General features: G+C 64.5%; 1 protein-coding gene across 2 annotated transcripts in view; it reads left to right on the top strand.

Moving 5' to 3' along the window:
* LOC143792834 (uncharacterized) overlaps positions 1 to 18,564 on the top strand; it is a 50,097-nt gene extending 31,533 nt beyond the window's left edge. For both annotated transcript variants that reach the window (XR_013219932.1, XR_013219931.1), the window contains one exon: positions 18,435 to 18,564. The gene's annotated coding sequence lies outside the window, so the exon portion shown is untranslated. The remainder of the gene's footprint in view (positions 1 to 18,434) is intronic.
* Positions 18,565 to 18,864: the final 300 nt, after the last annotated feature.

The following is an 18,864-nucleotide window of genomic DNA, read 5'->3' as shown; positions in this document are numbered from 1 at the left end:
AGACAGCCTCCTCCATCCCCAGACAGCCTCCTCCATCCCCAGACAGCCTCCTCTTGCCCCTGAGAGCCTCCTCCTTCCCCAGACAGCCTCCTCCATCCCCAGACAGCCTCCTCCATCCCCAGACAGCCTCTTCTTGCCCCTGACAGCCTCCTCCTTCCCCTGACAGCCTTCCCCTGACAGCCTCCTCCATGCCCTGACAGCCTCCTCCTGCCCATGACAGCCTCCTCCTGCCCCTGACAGCCTCCTCCATCCCCAGACAGCCTCCTCCATCCCCAGGCAGCCTCCTCCATCCCCAGACAGCCTCCTCCATCCCCAGACAGCCTCCTCCATCCCCAGACAGCCTCCTCCATCCCCAGACAGCCTCCTCCATCCCCAGACAGCCTCCTCCATCCCCAGACTGCCTCCTCCATCCCCAGACAGCCTCCTCTTGCCCCTGACAGCCTCCTCTTGCCCCTGACAGCCTCCTCTTGCCCCTGACAGCCTCCTCCTGCCCCTGACAGCCTCCTCCTGCCCATGACAGCCTCCTCCTGCCCCTGACAGCCTCCTCCATCCCCAGACAGCCTCCTCCATCCCCAGACAGCCTCCTCCTGCCCCTGACAGCCTCCTCCTGCCCCTGACAGCCTCCTCCATCCCCAGACAGCCTCCTCCATCCCCAGACAGCCTCCTCCATCCCCAGACAGCCTCCTCCTGCCCCTGACAGCCTCCTCCATCCCCAGACAGCCTGCGCCTGCCCCTGACAGCCTGCTCCTGCCCCTGAGAGCCTGCTCCTGCCCCAGACAGCCTCCTCCTGCCCCAGACAGCCTCCTCCTGCCCCAGACAGCCTCCTCCTGCCCCTGACAGCCTCCTCCTGCCCCTGACAGCCTCCTCCTGCCCCTGACAGCCTCCTCCTGCCCCTGACAGCCTCCTCCTGCCCCTGACACCCTCTCCAGCCTCTGAGACACTACTTATGACAAATGCAAGGTAAACCCAAATTTCGTCCCGCAAGAGGGACCGGAGTCCCACAGGTGGGACGGGAATCGGGTTTACCTTGCATTTGCCATATGTAGCGTCTGACAGCCTCCTCCAGCCGCTGACAGCCTCCTCCATCCCCAGACAGCCTCCTCCATCCCCAGACAGCCTCCTCCATCCCCAGACAGCCTCCTCCATCCCCAGACGGCCTCCTCCATCCCCAGACAGCCTCCTCGATCCCCAGACAGCCTCCTCCATCCCCTCCATCCCCAGACAGCCTCCTCCATCCCCAGAGAGCCTCCTCCTGCCCCAGACAGCCTCCTCTTGCCCCTGACAGCCTCCTCCTGCCCCTGACAGCCTCCTCCTTCCCCTGACAGCCTCCTCCATGCCCTGACAGCCTCCTCCTGCCCATGACAGCCTCCTCCTGCCCATGACAGCCTCCTCCTGCCCATGACAGCCTCCTCCATCCCCAGACAGCCTCCTCCATCCCCAGACAGCCTCCTCCATCCCCAGACAGCCTCCTCCATCCCCAGACAGCCTCCTCCATCCCCAGACAGCCTCCTCCATCCCCAGACAGCCTCCTCCATCCCCAGACAGCCTCCTCCATCCCCAGACAGCCTTCTCTTGCCCCAGACAGCCTTCTCTTGCCCCTGACAGCCTCCTCCTTCCCCTGACAGCCTCCTCCTTCCCCTGACAGCCTCCTCCTTCCCTTGACAGCCTCCTCCATGCCCTGACAGCCTCCTCCATCCCCAGAAAGCCTCCTCCATCCCCAGACAGCCTCCTCCATCCCCAGACAGCCTCCTCCATCCCCAGACAGCCTCCTCCATCCCCAGACAGCCTCCTCCTGCCCCTGACAGCCTCCTCCTGCCCCTGACAGCCTCCTCCTGCCCCTGACAGCCTCCTCCTTCCCCTGACAGCCTCCTCCATGCCCTGACAGCCTTCTCCATGCCCAGACAGCCTCCTCCATCCCCAGACAGCCTCCTCCTGCCCCTGACAGCCTCCTCCTGCCCCTGACAGCCTCCTCCTGCCCCTGACAGCCTCCTCCATGCCCTGACAGCCTCCTCCTGCCCCTGACAGCCTCCTCCTGCCCCTGACAGCCTCCTCCATGCCCTGACAGCCTCCTCCATGCCCAGACAGCCTCCTCCATGCCCAGACAGCCTCCTCCATGCCCAGACAGCCTCCTCCATGCCCAGACAGCCTCCTCCATGCCCAGACAGCCTCCTCCTTCCCCTGACAGCCTCCTCCTGCCCCTGACAGCCTCCTCCTGCCCCTGACAGCCTCCTCCTGCCCCTGACAAGCCTCCTCCTGCCCCTGACAACCTCCTCCTGCCCCTGACACCCTCTCCAGCCTCTGAGACACTACTTATGACAAATGCAAGGTAAACCCGAATTTCATCCCGCAAGAGGGACCAGAGTCCCACAGGTGGGATGGGAATCGGGTTTACCTTGCATTTGCCATATGTAGCGTCTGACAGCCGCTGACAGCCTCCTCCATCCCCAGACAGCCTCCTCCATCCCCAGACAGCCTCCTCCATCCCCAGACAGCCTCCTCTTGCCCCTGAGAGCCTCCTCCTGCCCCAGACAGCCTCCTCCATCCCCAGACAGCCTCCTCCATCCCCAGACAGCCTCCTCTTGCCCCTGACAGCCTCCTCCTTCCCCTGACAGCCTCCTCCTTCCCCTGACAGCCTCCTCCATCCCCAGACAGCCTCCTCTTGCCCCTGACAGCCTCCTCCTGCCCCTGACAGCCTCCTCCATCCCCAGACAGCCTCCTCCATCCCCAGACAGCCTCCTCCATCCCCAGACAGCCTCCTCCATCCCCAGACAGCCTCCTCCATCCCCAGACAGCCTCCTCCTTCCCCTGACAGCCTCCTCCATCCCCAGACAGCCTCCTCCATCCCCAGACAGCCTCCTCCATCCCCAGACAGCCTCCTCCATCCCCAGACAGCCTCCTCCATCCCCAGACAGCCTCCTCCATTCCCAGACAGCCTCCTCTTGCCCCTGACAGCCTCCTCCTGCCCCTGACAGCCTCCTCCATCCCCTGACAGCCTCCTCCTGCCCATGACAGCCTCCTCCTGCCCCAGACAGCCTCCTCCTGCCCCTGACAGCCTCCTCCTGCCCCTGACAGCCTCCTCCATGCCCTGACAGCCTCCTCCTGCCCATGACAGCCTCCTCCTGCCCATGACAGCCTCCTCCTGCCCCTGACAGCCTCCTCCATCCCCAGACAGCCTCCTCCATCCCCAGACAGCCTCCTCCATCCCCAGACAGCCTCCTCCATCCCCAGACAGCCTCCTCCATCCCCAGACAGCCTCCTCCATCCCCAGACAGCCTCCTCCATCCCCAGACAGCCTCCTCCATCCCCAGACAGCCTTCTCTTGCCCTTGACAGCCTCCTCCTTCCCCTGACAGCCTCCTCCTTCCCTTGACAGCCTCCTCCATGCCCTGACAGCCTCCTCCATCCCCAGAAAGCCTCCTCCATCCCCAGACAGCCTCCTCCTTTATCCCCAGACAGCCTCCTCCTTTATCCCCAGACAGCCTCCTCCTTTATCCCCAGACAGCCTCCTCCTTTATCCCCAGACAGCCTCCTCCTGCCCCTGACAGCCTCCTCCATCCCCAGACAGCCTCCTCCATCCCCAGACAGCCTCCTCCTGCCCCTGACAGCCTCCTCCTGCCCCTGACAGCCTCCTCCTGCCCCTGACAGCCTCCTCCATGCCCAGACAGCCTCCTCCATGCCCAGACAGCCTCCTCCATGCCCAGACAGCCTCCTCCATCCCCAGACAGCCTCCTCCATCCCCAGACAGCCTCCTCCTGCCCCTGACAGCCTCCTCCTGCCCCTGACAGCCTCCTCCTGCCCCTGACAGCCTCCTCCATCCCCAGACAGCCTGCGCCTGCCCCTGACAGCCTGCTCCTGCCCCTGACAGCCTGCTCCTTCCCCTGACAGCCTCCTCCTGCCCCTGACAGCCTCCTCCTGCCCCTGACAGCCTCCTCCTGCCCCTGACAGCCTCCTCCTGCCCCTGACAGCCTCCTCCTGCCCCTGACACCCTCTCCAGCCTCTGAGACACTACTTATGACAAATGCAAGGTAAACCCGAATTTCATCCCGCAAGAGGGACCAGAGTCCCACAGGTGGGACGGGAATCGGGTTTACCTTGCATTTGCCATATGTAGCGTCTGACAGCCTCCTCCAGCCGCTGACAGCCTCCTCCTGCCCATGACAGCCTCCTCCTGCCCCTGACAGCCTCCTCCATCCCCAGACAGCCTCCTCCATCCCCAGACAGCCTCCTCAATCCCCAGAGAGCCTCCTCCATCCCCAGACAGCCTCCTCCTGCCCCTGACAGCCTCCTCCATCCCCAGACAGCCTTCTCCTGCCCCTGACAGCCTCCTCCTTCCCCTGACAGCCTCCTCCTTCCCTTGACAGCCTCCTCCTGCCCCTGACAGCCTCCTCCTGCCCCTGACAGCCTCCTCCTGCCCATGACAGCCTCCTCCTGCCCATGACAGCCTCCTCCTGCCCATGACAGCCTCCTCCTGCCCCTGACAGCCTCCTCCATCCCCAGACAGCCTCCTCCATCCCCAGACAGCCTCCTCCATCCCCAGACAGCCTCCTCCATCCCCAGACAGCCTCCTCCATCCCCAGACAGCCTCCTCCATCCCCAGACAGCCTCCTCCATCCCCAGACAGCCTCCTCCATCCCCAGACAGCCTCCTCCATCCCCAGACAGCCTCCTCCATCCCCAGACAGCCTCCTCCATCCCCAGACAGCCTCCTCCTGCCCCTGAGAGCCTCCTCCTGCCCCTGACAGCCTCCTCCTGCCGCTGACAGCCTCCTCCTGCCCCTGACAGCCTCCTCCATCCCCAGACAGCCTCCTCCATCCCCAGACAGCCTCCTCCTGCCCCTGACAGCCTCCTCCATCCCCAGACAGCCTGCGCCTGCCCCTGACAGCCTGCTCCTGCCCCTGAGAGCCTCCTTCTGCCCCAGACAGCCTCCTCCTGCCCCTGACAGCCTCCTCCTGCCCCAGACAGCCTCCTCCATCCCCAGACAGCCTCCTCCATCCCCAGACAGCCTCCTCCATCCCCAGACAGCCTCCTCCATCCCCAGACAGCCTCCTCCATCCCCAGACAGCCTCCTCCATCCCCAGACAGCCTTCTCTTGCCCCTGACAGCCTCCTCCTTCCCCTGACAGCCTCCTCCTTCCCTTGACAGCCTCCTCCATGCCCTGACAGCCTCCTCCATCCCCAGAAAGCCTCCTCCATCCCCAGACAGCCTCCTCCTTTATCCCCAGACAGCCTCCTCCTTTATCCCCAGACAGCCTCCTCCTTTATCCCCAGACAGCCTCCTCCATCCCCAGACAGCCTCCTCCATCCCCAGACAGCCTCCTCCTGCCCCTGACAGCCTCCTCCATCCCCAGACAGCCTCCTCCATCCCCAGACAGCCTCCTCCTGCCCCTGACAGCCTCCTCCTGCCCCTGACAGCCTCCTCCATGCCCAGACAGCCTCCTCCATGCCCAGACAGCCTCCTCCATGCCCAGACAGCCTCCTCCATGCCCAGACAGCCTCCTCCATGCCCAGACAGCCTCCTCCATCCCCAGACAGCCTCCTCCATCCCCAGACAGCCTCCTCCATCCCCAGACAGCCTCCTCCTTCCCCAGACAGCCTCCTCCTTCCCCAGACAGCCTCCTCCTTCCCCTGACAGCCTCCTCCTTCCCCTGACAGCCTCCTCCTTCCCCTGACAGCCTCCTCCTTCCCCTGACAGCCTCCTCCTTCCCCTGACAGCCTCCTCCTTCCCCTGACAGCCTCCTCCTTCCCCTGACAGCCTCCTCCTGCCCCTGACAGCCTCCTCCTGCCCCTGAGAGCCTCCTTCTGCCCCAGACAGCCTCCTCCTGCCCCTGACAGCCTCCTCCTGCCCCAGACAGCCTCCTCCATCCCCAGACAGCCTCCTCCATCCCCAGACAACCTCCTCCATCCCCAGACAGCCTCCTCCATCCCCAGACAGCCTCCTCCATCCCCAGACAGCCTCCTCCATCCCCAGACAGCCTCCTCCATCCCCAGACAGCCTCCTCCATCCCCAGACAGCCTTCTCTTGCCCCTGACAGCCTCCTCCTTCCCCTGACAGCCTCCTCCTTCCCTTGACAGCCTCCTCCATGCCCTGACAGCCTCCTCCATCCCCAGAAAGCCTCCTCCATCCCCAGACAGCCTCCTCCTTTATCCCCAGACAGCCTCCTCCTTTATCCCCAGACAGCCTCCTCCTTTATCCCCAGACAGCCTCCTCCTTTATCCCCAGACAGCCTCCTCCATCCCCAGACAGCCTCCTCCTGCCCCTGACAGCCTCCTCCATCCCCAGACAGCCTCCTCCATCCCCAGACAGCCTCCTCCTGCCCCTGACAGCCTCCTCCTGCCCCTGACAGCCTCCTCCATGCCCAGACAGCCTCCTCCATGCCCAGACAGCCTCCTCCATGCCCAGACAGCCTCCTCCATGCCCAGACAGCCTCCTCCATGCCCAGACAGCCTCCTCCATGCCCATACAGCCTCCTCCATGCCCAGACAGCCTCCTCCATCCCCAGACAGCCTCCTCCATCCCCAGACAGCCTCCTCCATCCCCAGACAGCCTCCTCCTTCCCCAGACAGCCTCCTCCTTCCCCAGACAGCCTCCTCCTTCCCCTGACAGCCTCCTCCTTCCCCTGACAGCCTCCTCCTTCCCCTGACAGCCTCCTCCTTCCCCTGACAGCCTCCTCCTTCCCCTGACAGCCTCCTCCTGCCCCTGACAGCCTCCTCCTGCCCCTGACAGCCTCCTCCATCCCCAGACAGCCTGCGCCTGCCCCTGACAGCCTGCTCCTGCCCCTGACAGCCTGCTCCATGCCCTGACAGCCTCCTCCATGCCCTGACAGCCTCCTCCATCCCCAGAAAGCCTCCTCCATCCCCAGACAGCCTCCTCAATCCCCAGAGAGCCTCCTCCATCCCCAGACAGCCTCCTCCTGCCCCTGACAGCCTCCTCCATCCCCAGACAGCCTCCTCCTGCCCCTGACAGCCTCCTCCATCCCCAGACAGCCTGCGCCTGCCCCTGACAGCCTGCTCCTGCCCCTGAGAGCCTCCTCCTGCCCCTGAGAGCCTCCTCCTGCCCCAGACAGCTTCGTCCTGCCCCAGACAGCCTCCTCCTGCCCCAGACAGCCTCCTCCATCCCCAGACAGCCTCCTCCTGCCACTGACAGCCTCCTCCATCCCCAGACAGCCTGCGCCTGCCCCTGACAGCCTCCTCCTGCCCCTGACAGCCTCCTCCTGCCCCTGACAGCCTCCTCCATGCCCTGACAGCCTCCTTCTGCCCATGACAGCCTCCTCCTGCCCATGACAGCCTCCTCCTGCCCCTGACAGCCTCCTCCATCCCCAGACAGCCTCCTCCATCCCCAGACAGCCTACTCCATCCCCAGACAGCCTCCTCCATCCCCAGACAGCCTCCTCCATCCCCAGACAGCCTCCTCCATCCCCAGACAGCCTCCTCCATCCCCAGACAGCCTCCTCCATCCCCAGACAGCCTCCTCCTGCCCCTGACAGCCTCCTCCTGCCCCTGACAGCCTCCTCCATCCCCAGACAGCCTCCTCCATCCCCAGACAGCCTCCTCCATCCCCAGACAGCCTCCTCCTGCCCCAGACAGCCTCCTCCATCCCCAGACAGCCTCCTCCATGCCCTGACAGCCTCCTCCTTCCCCAGAAAGCCTCCTCCATCCCCAGACAGCCTCCTCCATCCGCAGACAGCCTCCTCCATCCCCAGACAGCCTCCTCCATCCCCAGACAGCCTTCTCTTGCCCCTGACAGCCTCCTCCATCCCCAGACAGCCTGCGCCTGCCCCTGACAGCCTGCTCCTGCCCCTGAGAGCCTCCTCCTGCCCCTGAGAGCCTCCTCCTGCCCCAGACAGCTTCGTCCTGCCCCAGACAGCCTCCTCCTGCCCCAGACAGCCTCCTCCATCCCCAGACAGCCTCCTCCTGCCACTGACAGCCTCCTCCATCCCCAGACAGCCTGCGCCTGCCCCTGACAGCCTCCTCCTGCCCCTGACAGCCTCCTCCTGCCCCTGACAGCCTCCTCCATGCCCTGACAGCCTCCTTCTGCCCATGACAGCCTCCTCCTGCCCATGACAGCCTCCTCCTGCCCCTGACAGCCTCCTCCATCCCCAGACAGCCTCCTCCATCCCCAGACAGCCTCCTCCATCCCCAGACAGCCTCCTCCATCCCCAGACAGCCTACTCCATCCCCAGACAGCCTCCTCCATCCCCAGACAGCCTCCTCCATCCCCAGACAGCCTCCTCCATCCCCAGACAGCCTCGTCCATCCCCAGACAGCCTCCTCCATCCCCAGACAGCCTCCTCCATCCCCAGACAGCCTCCTCCTGCCCCTGACAGCCTCCTCCTGCCCCTGACAGCCTCCTCCATCCCCAGACAGCCTCCTCCATCCCCAGACAGCCTCCTCCATCCCCAGACAGCCTCCTCCTGCCCCAGACAGCCTCCTCCATCCCCAGACAGCCTCCTCCATGCCCTGACAGCCTCCTCCTTCCCCAGAAAGCCTCCTCCATCCCCAGACAGCCTCCTCCATCCGCAGACAGCCTCCTCCATCCCCAGACAGCCTCCTCCTGCCCCTGACAGCCTCCTCCTTCCCCTGACAGCCTCCTCCAACCCCAGACAGCCTCCTCCAACCCCAGACAGCCTCCTCCATCCCCAGACAGCCTCCTCCATCCCCAGACAGCCTCCTCCATCCCCAGACAGCCTCCTCCATCCCCAGACAGCCTCCTCTTGCCCCTGAGAGCCTCCTCCTGCCCCAGACAGCCTCCTCCATCCCCAGACAGCCTCTTCTTGCCCCTGACAGCCTCCTCCTTCCCCTGACAGCCTTCCCCTGACAGCCTCCTCCATGCCCTGACAGCCTCCTCCTGCCCATGACAGCCTCCTCCTGCCCATGACAGCCTCCTCCTGCCCATGACAGCCTCCTCCTGCCCCTGACAGCCTCCTCCATCCCCAGACAGCCTCCTCCATCCCCAGACAGCCTCCTCCATCCCCAGACAGCCTCCTCCATCCCCAGACAGCCTCCTCCATCCCCAGACAGCCTCCACCATCCCCAGACAGCCTCCTCCTGCCCCTGACAGCCTCCTCCTGCCCCTGACAGCCTCCTCCATCCCCAGACAGCCTCCTCCATCCCCAGACAGCCTCCTCCATCCCCTGACAGCCTCCTCCATCCCCAGACAGCCTCCTCCATCCCCAGACAGCCTCCTCCTGCCCCTGACAGCCTCCTCCATCCCCAGACAGCCTGCGCCTGCCCCTGACAGCCTGCTCCTGCCCCTGAGAGCCTCCTCCTGCCCCAGACAGCCTCCTCCTGCCCCAGACAGCCTCCTCCTGCCCCAGACAGCCTCCTCCTGCCCCAGACAGCCTCCTCCTGCCCCTGACAGCCTCCTCCATCCCCAGACAGCCTCCTCCTGCCCCAGACAGCCTTCTCTTGCCCCTGACAGCCTCCTCCTTCCCCTGACAGCCTCCTCCTTCCCCTGACAGCCTCCTCCATGCCCTGACAGCCTCCTCCATCCCCAGACAGCCTCCTCCATCCCCAGACAGCCTCCTCCATCCCCAGACAGCCTCCTCCATCCCCAGACAGCCTCCTCCTGCCCCTGACAGCCTCCTCCATCCCCAGACAGCCTCCTCCTGCCCCTGACAGCCTCCTCCTGCCCCTGACAGCCTCCTCCTTCCCCTGACAGCCTCCTCCATGCCCTGACAGCCTTCTCCATGCCCTGACAGCCTCCTCCATCCCCAGACAGCCTCCTCCATCCCCAGACAGCCTCCTCCATCCCCAGACAGCCTCCTCCTGCCCCTGACAGCCTCCTCCATCCCCAGACAGCCTCCTCCATCCCCAGACAGCCTCCTCCATCCCCAGACAGCCTCCTCCTGCCCCTGACAGCCTCCTCCATGCCCTGACAGCCTCCTCCATGCCCAGACAGCCTCCTCCATGCCCAGACAGCCTCCTCCATGCCCAGACAGCCTCCTCCATGCCCAGACAGCCTCCTCCATGCCCAGACAGCCTCCTCCATCCCCAGACAGCCTCCTCCATCCCCAGACAGCCTCCTCCATCCCCAGACAGCCTCCTCTTGCCCCTGACAGCCTCCTCCTGCCCCTGACAGCCTCCTCCTGCCCCTGACAGCCTCCTCCTGCCCCTGACAGCCTCCTCCTGCCCCTGACAGCCTCCTCCTGCCCCTGACAGCCTCCTCCTGCCCCTGACACCCTCTCCAGCCTCTGAGACACTACTTATGACAAATGCAAGGTAAACCCGAATTTCATCCCGCAAGAGGGACCAGAGTCCCACAGGTGGGACGGGAATCGGGTTTACCTTGCATTTGCCATATGTAGCGTCTGACAGCCTCCTTCAGCCGCTGACAGCCTCCTCCATCCCCAGACAGCCTCCTCCATCCCCAGACAGCCTCCTCCATCCCCAGACAGCCTCCTCCATCCCCAGACAGCCTCCTCCATCCCCAGACAGCCTCCTCTTGCCCCTGAGAGCCTCCTCCTGCCCCAGACAGCCTCCTCTTGCCCCTGACAGCCTCCTCTTGCCCCTGACAGCCTCCTCCTTCCCCTGACAGCCTCCTCCTTCCCCTGACAGCCTCCTCCATCCCCAGACAGCCTCCTCTTGCCCCTGACAGCCTCCTCCTGCCCCTGACAGCCTCCTCCATCCCCAGACAGCCTCCTCCATCCCCTGACAGCCTCCTCCTGCCCCTGACAGCCTCCTCCTGCCCCTGACAGCCTCCTCCTGCCCCTGACAGCCTCCTCCTGCCCCTGACACCCTCTCCAGCCTCTGAGACACTACTTATGACAAATGCAAGGTAAACCCGAATTTCATCCCGCCAGAGGGACCGGAGTCCCACAGGTGGGACGGGAATCGGGTTTACCTTGCATTTGCCATATGTAGCGTCTGACAGCCTCCTCCAGCCGCTGACAGCCTCCTCCATCCCCAGACAGCCTCCTCCATCCCCAGACAGCCTCCTCCATCCCCAGACAGCCTCCTCCATCCCCAGACAGCCTCCTCCATCCCCAGACAGCCTCCTCTTGCCCCTGAGAGCCTCCTCCTGCCCCAGACAGCCTCCTCCATCCCCAGACAGCCTCCTCCATCCCCAGACAGCCTCCTCTTGCCCCTGACAGCCTCCTCCTTCCCCTGACAGCCTCCTCCTTCCCCTGACAGCCTCCTCCATGCCCAGACAGCCTCCTCCATGCCCAGACAGCCTCCTCCATGCCCAGACAGCCTCCTCCATGCCCAGACAGCCTCCTCCATGCCCAGACAGCCTCCTCCATCCCCAGACAGCCTCCTCCATCCCCAGACAGCCTCCTCCATCCCCAGACAGCCTCCTCTTGCCCCTGAGAGCCTCCTCCTGCCCCAGACAGCCTCCTCTTGCCCCTGACAGCCTCCTCCTGCCCCTGACAGCCTCCTCCATGCCCTGACAGCCTCCTCCTTCCCCTGACAGCCTCCTCCATGCCCTGACAGCCTCCTCCTGCCCCTGACAGCCTCCTCCTGCCCATGACAGCCTCCTCCATCCCCAGACAGCCTCCTCCTGCCCCTGACAGCCTCCTCCATCCCCTGACAGCCTCCTCCTGCCCCTGACAGCCTCCTCCATCCCCAGACAGCCTCCTCCATCCCCAGACAGCCTCCTCCATCCCCAGACAGCCTCCTCCATCCCCAGACAGCCTCCTCCATCCCCAGAAAGCCTCCTCCATCCCCAGACAGCCTCCTCCATCCCCAGACAGCCTCCTCCATCCCCAGACAGCCTCCTCCATCCCCAGACAGCCTCCTCCATCCCCTGACAGCCTCCTCCATCCCCTGACAGCCTCCTCCATCCCCAGACAGCCTCCTCCATCCCCAGACAGCCTCCTCCATCCCCAGACAGCCTCCTCCATCCCCAGACAGCCTCCCCCATCCCCAGACAGCCTCCTCCATCCCCAGACAGCCTCCTCTTGCCCCTGAGAGCCTCCTCCTGCCCCAGACAGCCTCCTCCATCCCCAGACAGCCTCCTCCATCCCCAGACAGCCTCCTCCATCCCCAGACAGCCTCCTCCATCCCCAGACAGCCTCCTCCATCCCCAGACAGCCTCCTCCATCCCCAGACAGCCTCCTCCTGCCCCTGAGAGCCTCCTCCTGCCCCTGAGAGCCTCCTCCTGCCCCTGACAGCCTCCTCCTGCCCCTGACAGCCTCCTCCTGCCCCTGACAGCCTCCTCCATCCCCAGACAGCCTCCTCCATCCCCAGACAGCCTCCTCCTGCCCCTGACAGCCTCCTCCATCCCCAGACAGCCTGCTCCTGCCCCTGAGAGCCTCCTTCTGCCCCAGACAGCCTCCTCCTACCCCAGACAGCCTCCTCCTGCCCCTGACAGCCTCCTCCTGCCCCTGACAGCCTCCTCCTGCCCCTGACAGCCTCCTCCTGCCCCTGACAGCCTCCTCCATGCCCTGACAGCCTCCTCCTGCCCATGACAGCCTCCTCCTGCCCATGACAGCCTCCTCCTGCCCCTGACAGCCTCCTCCATCCCCAGACAGCCTCCTCCATCCCCAGACAGCCTCCTCCATCCCCAGACAGCCTCCTCCATCCCCAGACAGCCTCCTCCATCCCCAGACAGCCTCCTCCATCCCCAGACAGCCTCCTCCATCCCCAGACAGCCTTCTCTTGCCCTTGACAGCCTCCTCCTTCCCCTGACAGCCTCCTCCTTCCCTTGACAGCCTCCTCCATGCCCTGACAGCCTCCTCCATCCCCAGAAAGCCTCCTCCATCCCCAGACAGCCTCCTCCTTTATCCCCAGACAGCCTCCTCCTTTATCCCCAGACAGCCTCCTCCATCCGCAGACAGCCTCCTCCATCCCCAGACAGCCTCCTCCTGCCCCTGACAGCCTCCTCCATCCCCAGACAGCCTTCTCTTGCCCCTGACAGCCTCCTCCTTCCCCTGACAGCCTCCTCCTTCCCTTGACAGCCTCCTCCATGCCCTGACAGCCTCCTCCTTCCCCAGAAAGCCTCCTCCATCCCCAGACAGCCTCCTCCATCCGCAGACAGCCTCCTCCATCCCCAGACAGCCTCCTCCTGCCCCTGACAGCCTCCTCCTTCCCCTGACAGCCTCCTCCATGCCCAGACAGCCTCCTCCATGCCCAGACAGCCTCCTCCATGCCCAGACAGCCTCCTCCATGCCCAGACAGCCTCCTCCATGCCCAGACAGCCTCCTCCTGCCCCTGACAGCCTCCTCCTGCCCCTGACAGCCTCCTCCATCCCCAGACAGCCTGCGCCTGCCCCTGACAGCCTGCTCCTGCCCCTGACAGCCTGCTCCTTCCCCTGACAGCCTCCTCCTGCCCCTGACAGCCTCCTCCTGCCCCTGACAGCCTCCTCCTTCCCCTGACAGCCTCCTCCTGCCCCTGACAGCCTCCTCCTGCCCCAGACAGCCTCCTCCATCCCCAGACAGCCTCCTCCTGCCCCTGACAGCCTCCTCCTGCCCCTGACAGCCTCCTCCATGCCCAGACAGCCTCCTCCATGCCCAGACAGCCTCCTCCATGCCCAGACAGCCTCCTCCATGCCCAGACAGCCTCCTCCATGCCCAGACAGCCTCCTCCATCCCCAGACAGCCTCCTCCATCCCCAGACAGCCTCCTCCATCCCCAGACAGCCTCCTCCTTCCCCTGACAGCCTCCTCCTTCCCCTGACAGCCTCCTCCTTCCCCTGACAGCCTCCTCCTTCCCCTGACAGCCTCCTCCTTCCCCTGACAGCCTCCTCCTTCCCCTGACAGCCTCCTCCTGCCCCTGACAGCCTCCTCCTGCCCCTGACAGCCTCCTCCTGCCCCTGACAGCCTCCTCCATCCCCAGACAGCCTGCGCCTGCCCCTGACAGCCTGCTCCTGCCCCTGACAGCCTCCTCCTGCCCCTGACAGCCTCCTCCTGCCCCTGACAGCCTCCTCCTGCCCCTGACAGCCTCCTCCTGCCCCTGACAGCCTCCTCCTGCCCCTGACATCCTCCTCCTGCCCCTGACACCCTCTCCAGCCTCTGAGACACTACTTATGACAAATGCAAGGTAAACCCGAATTTCATCCCGCAAGAGGGACCAGAGTCCCACAGGTGGGACGGGAATCGGGTTTACCTTGCATTTGCCATATGTAGCGTCTGACAGCCTCCTCCAGCCGCTGACAGCCTTCTCCTGCCCATGACAGCCTCCTCCTGCCCCTGACAGCCTCCTCCATCCCCAGACAGCCTCCTCCATCCCCAGACAGCCTCCTCCATCCCCAGACAGCCTCCTCCTGCCCCTGACAGCCTCCTCCTGCCCCTGACAGCCTCCTCCATCCCCAGACAGCCTCCTCCATCCCCAGACAGCCTCCTCCATCCCCAGACAGCCTCCTCCTGCCCCAGACAGCCTCCTCCATCCCCAGACAGCCTCCTCCTGCCCCTGACAGCCTCCTCCATCCCCAGACAGCCTTCTCTTGCCCCTGACAGCCTCCTCCTTCCCCTGACAGCCTCCTCCTTCCCTTGACAGCCTCCTCCATGCCCTGACAGCCTCCTCCTTCCCCAGAAAGCCTCCTCCATCCCCAGACAGCCTCCTCCATCCGCAGACAGCCTCCTCCATCCCCAGACAGCCTCCTCCTGCCCCTGACAGCCTCCTCCTTCCCCTGACAGCCTCCTCCATCCCCAGACAGCCTCCTCCATCCCCAGACAGCCTCCTCCATCCCCAGACAGCCTCCTCCATCCCCAGACAGCCTCCTCCATCCCCAGACAGCCTCCTCCATCCCCAGACAGCCTCCTCTTGCCCCTGAGAGCCTCCTCCTGCCCCAGACAGCCTCCTCCATCCCCAGACAGCCTCTTCTTGCCCCTGACAGCCTCCTCCTTCCCCTGACAGCCTTCCCCTGACAGCCTCCTCCATGCCCTGACAGCCTCCTCCTGCCCATGACAGCCTCCTCCTGCCCATGACAGCCTCCTCCTGCCCCTGACAGCCTCCTCCATCCCCAGACAGCCTCCTCCATCCCCAGACAGCCTCCTCCATCCCCAGACAGCCTCCTCCATCCCCAGACAGCCTCCACCATCCCCAGACAGCCTCCTCCTGCCCCTGACAGCCTCCTCCTGCCCCTGACAGCCTCCTCCATCCCCAGACAGCCTCCTCCATCCCCAGACAGCCTCCTCCATCCCCTGACAGCCTCCTCCATCCCCAGACAGCCTCCTCCATCCCCAGACAGCCTCCTCCATCCCCAGACAGCCTCCTCCTGCCCCTGACAGCCTCCTCCATCCCCAGACAGCCTGCGCCTGCCCCTGACAGCCTGCTCCTGCCCCTGAGAGCCTCCTCCTGCCCCAGACAGCCTCCTCCATCCCCAGACAGCCTCCTCCATCCCCAGACAGCCTCCTCCATCCCCAGACAGCCTCCTCTTGCCCCTGAGAGCCTCCTCCTGCCCCAGACAGCCTCCTCTTGCCCCTGACAGCCTCCTCCTTCCCCTGACAGCCTCCTCCTTCCCCTGACAGCCTCCTCCTTCCCCTGACAGCCTCCTCCATCCCCAGACAGCCTCCTCTTGCCCCTGACAGCCTCCTCCTGCCCCTGACAGCCTCCTCCATCCCCAGACAGCCTCCTCCATCCCCAGACAGCCTCCTCCATCCCCAGACAGCCTCCTCCATCCCCAGACAGCCTCCTCTTGCCCCTGACAGCCTCCTCCTTCCCCTGACAGCCTCCTCCATCCCCTGACAGCCTCCTCCATCCCCTGACAGCCTCCTCCATGCCCTGACAGCCTCCTCTTGCCCCTGACAGCCTCCTCCTTCCCCTGACAGCCTCCTCTTGCCCCTGACAGCCTCCTCTTGCCCCTGACAGCCTCCTCCATCCCCAGACAGCCTCCTCCATCCCCAGACAGCCTCCTCCATCCCCAGACAGCCTCCTCCATCCCCAGACAGCCTCCTCCATCCCCAGACAGCCTCCTCCATCCCCAGACAGCCTCCTCCATCCCCAGACAGCCTCCTCCTGCCCCTGACAGCCTCCTCCATCCCCAGACAGCCTGCGCCTGCCCCTGACAGCCTGCTCCTGCCCCTGATAGCCTCCTCCTGCCCCTGAGAGCCTCCTCCTGCCCCTGAGAGCCTCCTCCTGCCCCAGACAGCCTCCTCCTGCCCCAGACAGCCTCCTCCTGCCCCAGACAGCCTCCTCCTGCCCCAGACAGCCTCCTCCTGCCCCTGACAGCCTCCTCCTGCCCCTGACAGCCTCCTCCTGCCCCTGACAGCCTCCTCCTGCCCCTGACACCCTCTCCAGCCTCTGAGACACTACTTATGACAAATGCAAGGTAAACCCGAATTTCATCCCGCCAGAGGGACCTGAGTCCCACAGGTGGGACGGGAATCGGGTTTACCTTGCATTTGCCATATGTAGCGTCTGACAGCCTCCTCCAGCCGCTGACAGCCTCCTCCATCCCCAGACAGCCTCCTCCATCCCCAGACAGCCTCCTCCATCCCCAGACAGCCTCCTCCATCCCCAGACAGCCTCCTCCATCCCCAGACAGCCTCCTCCTGCCCCTGAGAGCCTCCTCCTGCCCCAGACAGCCTCCTCCATCCCCAGACAGCCTCCTCCATCCCCAGACAGCCTCCTCTTGCCCCTGACAGCCTCCTCCTTCCCCTGACAGCCTCCTCCTTCCCCTGACAGCCTCCTCCTTCCCCTGACAGCTTCCTCCATGCCCAGACAGCCTCCACCATCCCCAGACAGCCTCCTCCTGCCCCAGACAGCCTCCTCTTGCCCCTGACAGCCTCCTCCTTCCCCTGACAGCCTCCTCCATGCCCAGACAGCCTCCACCATCCCCAGACAGCCTCCTCCTGCCCCAGACAGCCTCCTCTTGCCCCTGACAGCCTCCTCCTGCCCCTGACAGCCTCCTCCATCCCCTGACAGCCTCCTCCATGCCCTGACAGCCTCCTCCATGCCCTGACAGCCTCCTCCTTCCCCTGACAGCCTCCTCCATGCCCAGACAGCCTCCTCCTGCCCCTGACAGCCTCCTCCATGCCCTGACAGCCTCCTCCTTCCCCTGACAGCCTCCTCCTGCCCATGACAGCCTCCTCCTGCCCCTGACAGCCTCCTCCATCCCCAGACAGCCTCCTCCATCCCCAGACAGCCTCCTCCATCCCCAGACAGCCTCCTCCTGCCCCTGACAGCCTCCTCCATCCCCAGACAGCCTCCTCCTGCCCCTGACAGCCTGCTCCATCCCCAGACAGCCTGCTCCTGCCCCTGACAGCCTGCTCCTGCCCCTGACAGCCTGCTCCTGCCCCTGACAGCCTGCTCCTGCCCCTGACAGCCTGCTCCTGCCCCTGACAGCCTCCTCCTGCCCCTGAGACACTACTTATGACAAATGCAAGGTAAACCCGAGTTTCATCCCGCAAGAGGGACCGGAGTCCCACAGGTGGGACGGGAATCGGGTTTACCTTGCATTTGCCATATGTAGCGTCTGACAGCCTCCTCCAGCCGCTGACAGCCTCCTCCATCCCCAGACAGCCTCCTCCATCCCCAGACAGCCTCCTCCATCCCCAGACAGCCTCCTCCATCCCCAGACAGCCTCCTCCATCCCCAGACAGCCTCCTCCATCCCCAGACAGCCTCCTCCATCCCCAGACAGCCTCCTCTTGCCCCTGAGAGCCTCCTCCTGCCCCAGACAGCCTCCTCCATCCCCAGACAGCCTCCTCCATCCCCAGACAGCCTCCTCTTGCCCCTGACAGCCTCCTCCTTCCCCTGACAGCCTCCTCCTTCCCCTGACAGCCTCCTCCATCCCCTGACAGCCTCCTCCTGCCCCAGACAGCCTCCTCTTGCCCCTGACAGCCTCCTCCTGCCCCTGACAGCCTCCTCCATCCCCTGACAGCCTCCTCCATGCCCTGACAGCCTCCTCTTGCCCCTGACAGCCTCCTCCTTCCCCTGACAGCCTCCTCCATGCCCAGACAGCCTCCACCATCCCCAGACAGCCTCCTCCATCCCCTGACAGCCTCCTCTTGCCCATGACAGCCTCGTCTTGCCCATGACAGCCTCCTCCTGCCCCTGACAGCCTCCTCCATGCCCTGACAGCCTCCTCCATGCCCTGACAGCCTCCTCCATCCCCAGACAGCCTCCTCCATCCCCAGACAGCCTCCTCCATCCCCAGACAGCCTCCTCCATGCCCTGACAGCCTCCTCCATGCCCTGGCAGCCTCCTCCATGCCCTGGCAGCCTCCTCCATGCCCTGACAGCCTCCTCCATGCCCTGGCAGCCTCCTCCATGCCCTGACAGCCTCCTCCATGCCCTGACAACCGTCCTCCATGCACTGACAACCGTCCTCCATGCCCTGACAACCGTCCTCCATGCCCGTGACACCGTCCTCCAGCCCGTGACACCGTCCTCCAGCCCGTGACACCGTCCTCCAGCCCGTGACACCGTCCTCCAGCCCGTGACACCCTCTCACAGGGAGCCATTCACCTTTCTGTACTATAATCCCAAGCTCACACTATTTACTTTTATTGTATTCTGCATTGTAAAATGTTTTTAATTTGATTTTTCTCTTTCCACAGGTTGAAAGCAGTGGTTGGAATTGGTTACATTTTAAAGCAGTTTTTTTTTCTTATATTTTGTTTTTGTGATAAATGTATTTTGCCTCGGCCTCATCACTTTTTCCACAAATAAAATGTTGTAAAAGTTTGACATGATTTTGTTTGCCTCTCTAGTATATTGGTGGGGTGTAGTGTTGATTGAATATATTCAGATGCCGAATATGGCCAAATAGATCTATTAGTACTGATAATATATGCATTGTTAGGAAGATGCACTATCCTGAACACAGATGCTGCAATTTAACATCCAGGACAGTGCAGGGATATCTGGGAAAGACTCCTGCACACACCTGCAGCAGCGGCGCTGTCTCCACCCTGCTAACGGTAACTCAGTGTCCGTACGCGGGGGGTGCTAGGTGGCCAGCACCACAGAACCCAGCCAGTGTGTCGT

Source organism: Ranitomeya variabilis, unplaced genomic scaffold, assembly GCF_051348905.1.
Source record: "Ranitomeya variabilis isolate aRanVar5 unplaced genomic scaffold, aRanVar5.hap1 Scaffold_89, whole genome shotgun sequence".
Lineage (NCBI taxonomy): Eukaryota > Metazoa > Chordata > Amphibia > Anura > Dendrobatidae > Ranitomeya > Ranitomeya variabilis.
Note: the sequence above shows the minus strand (reverse complement) of the source record. Positions and strands in the feature narration are given on the sequence as shown.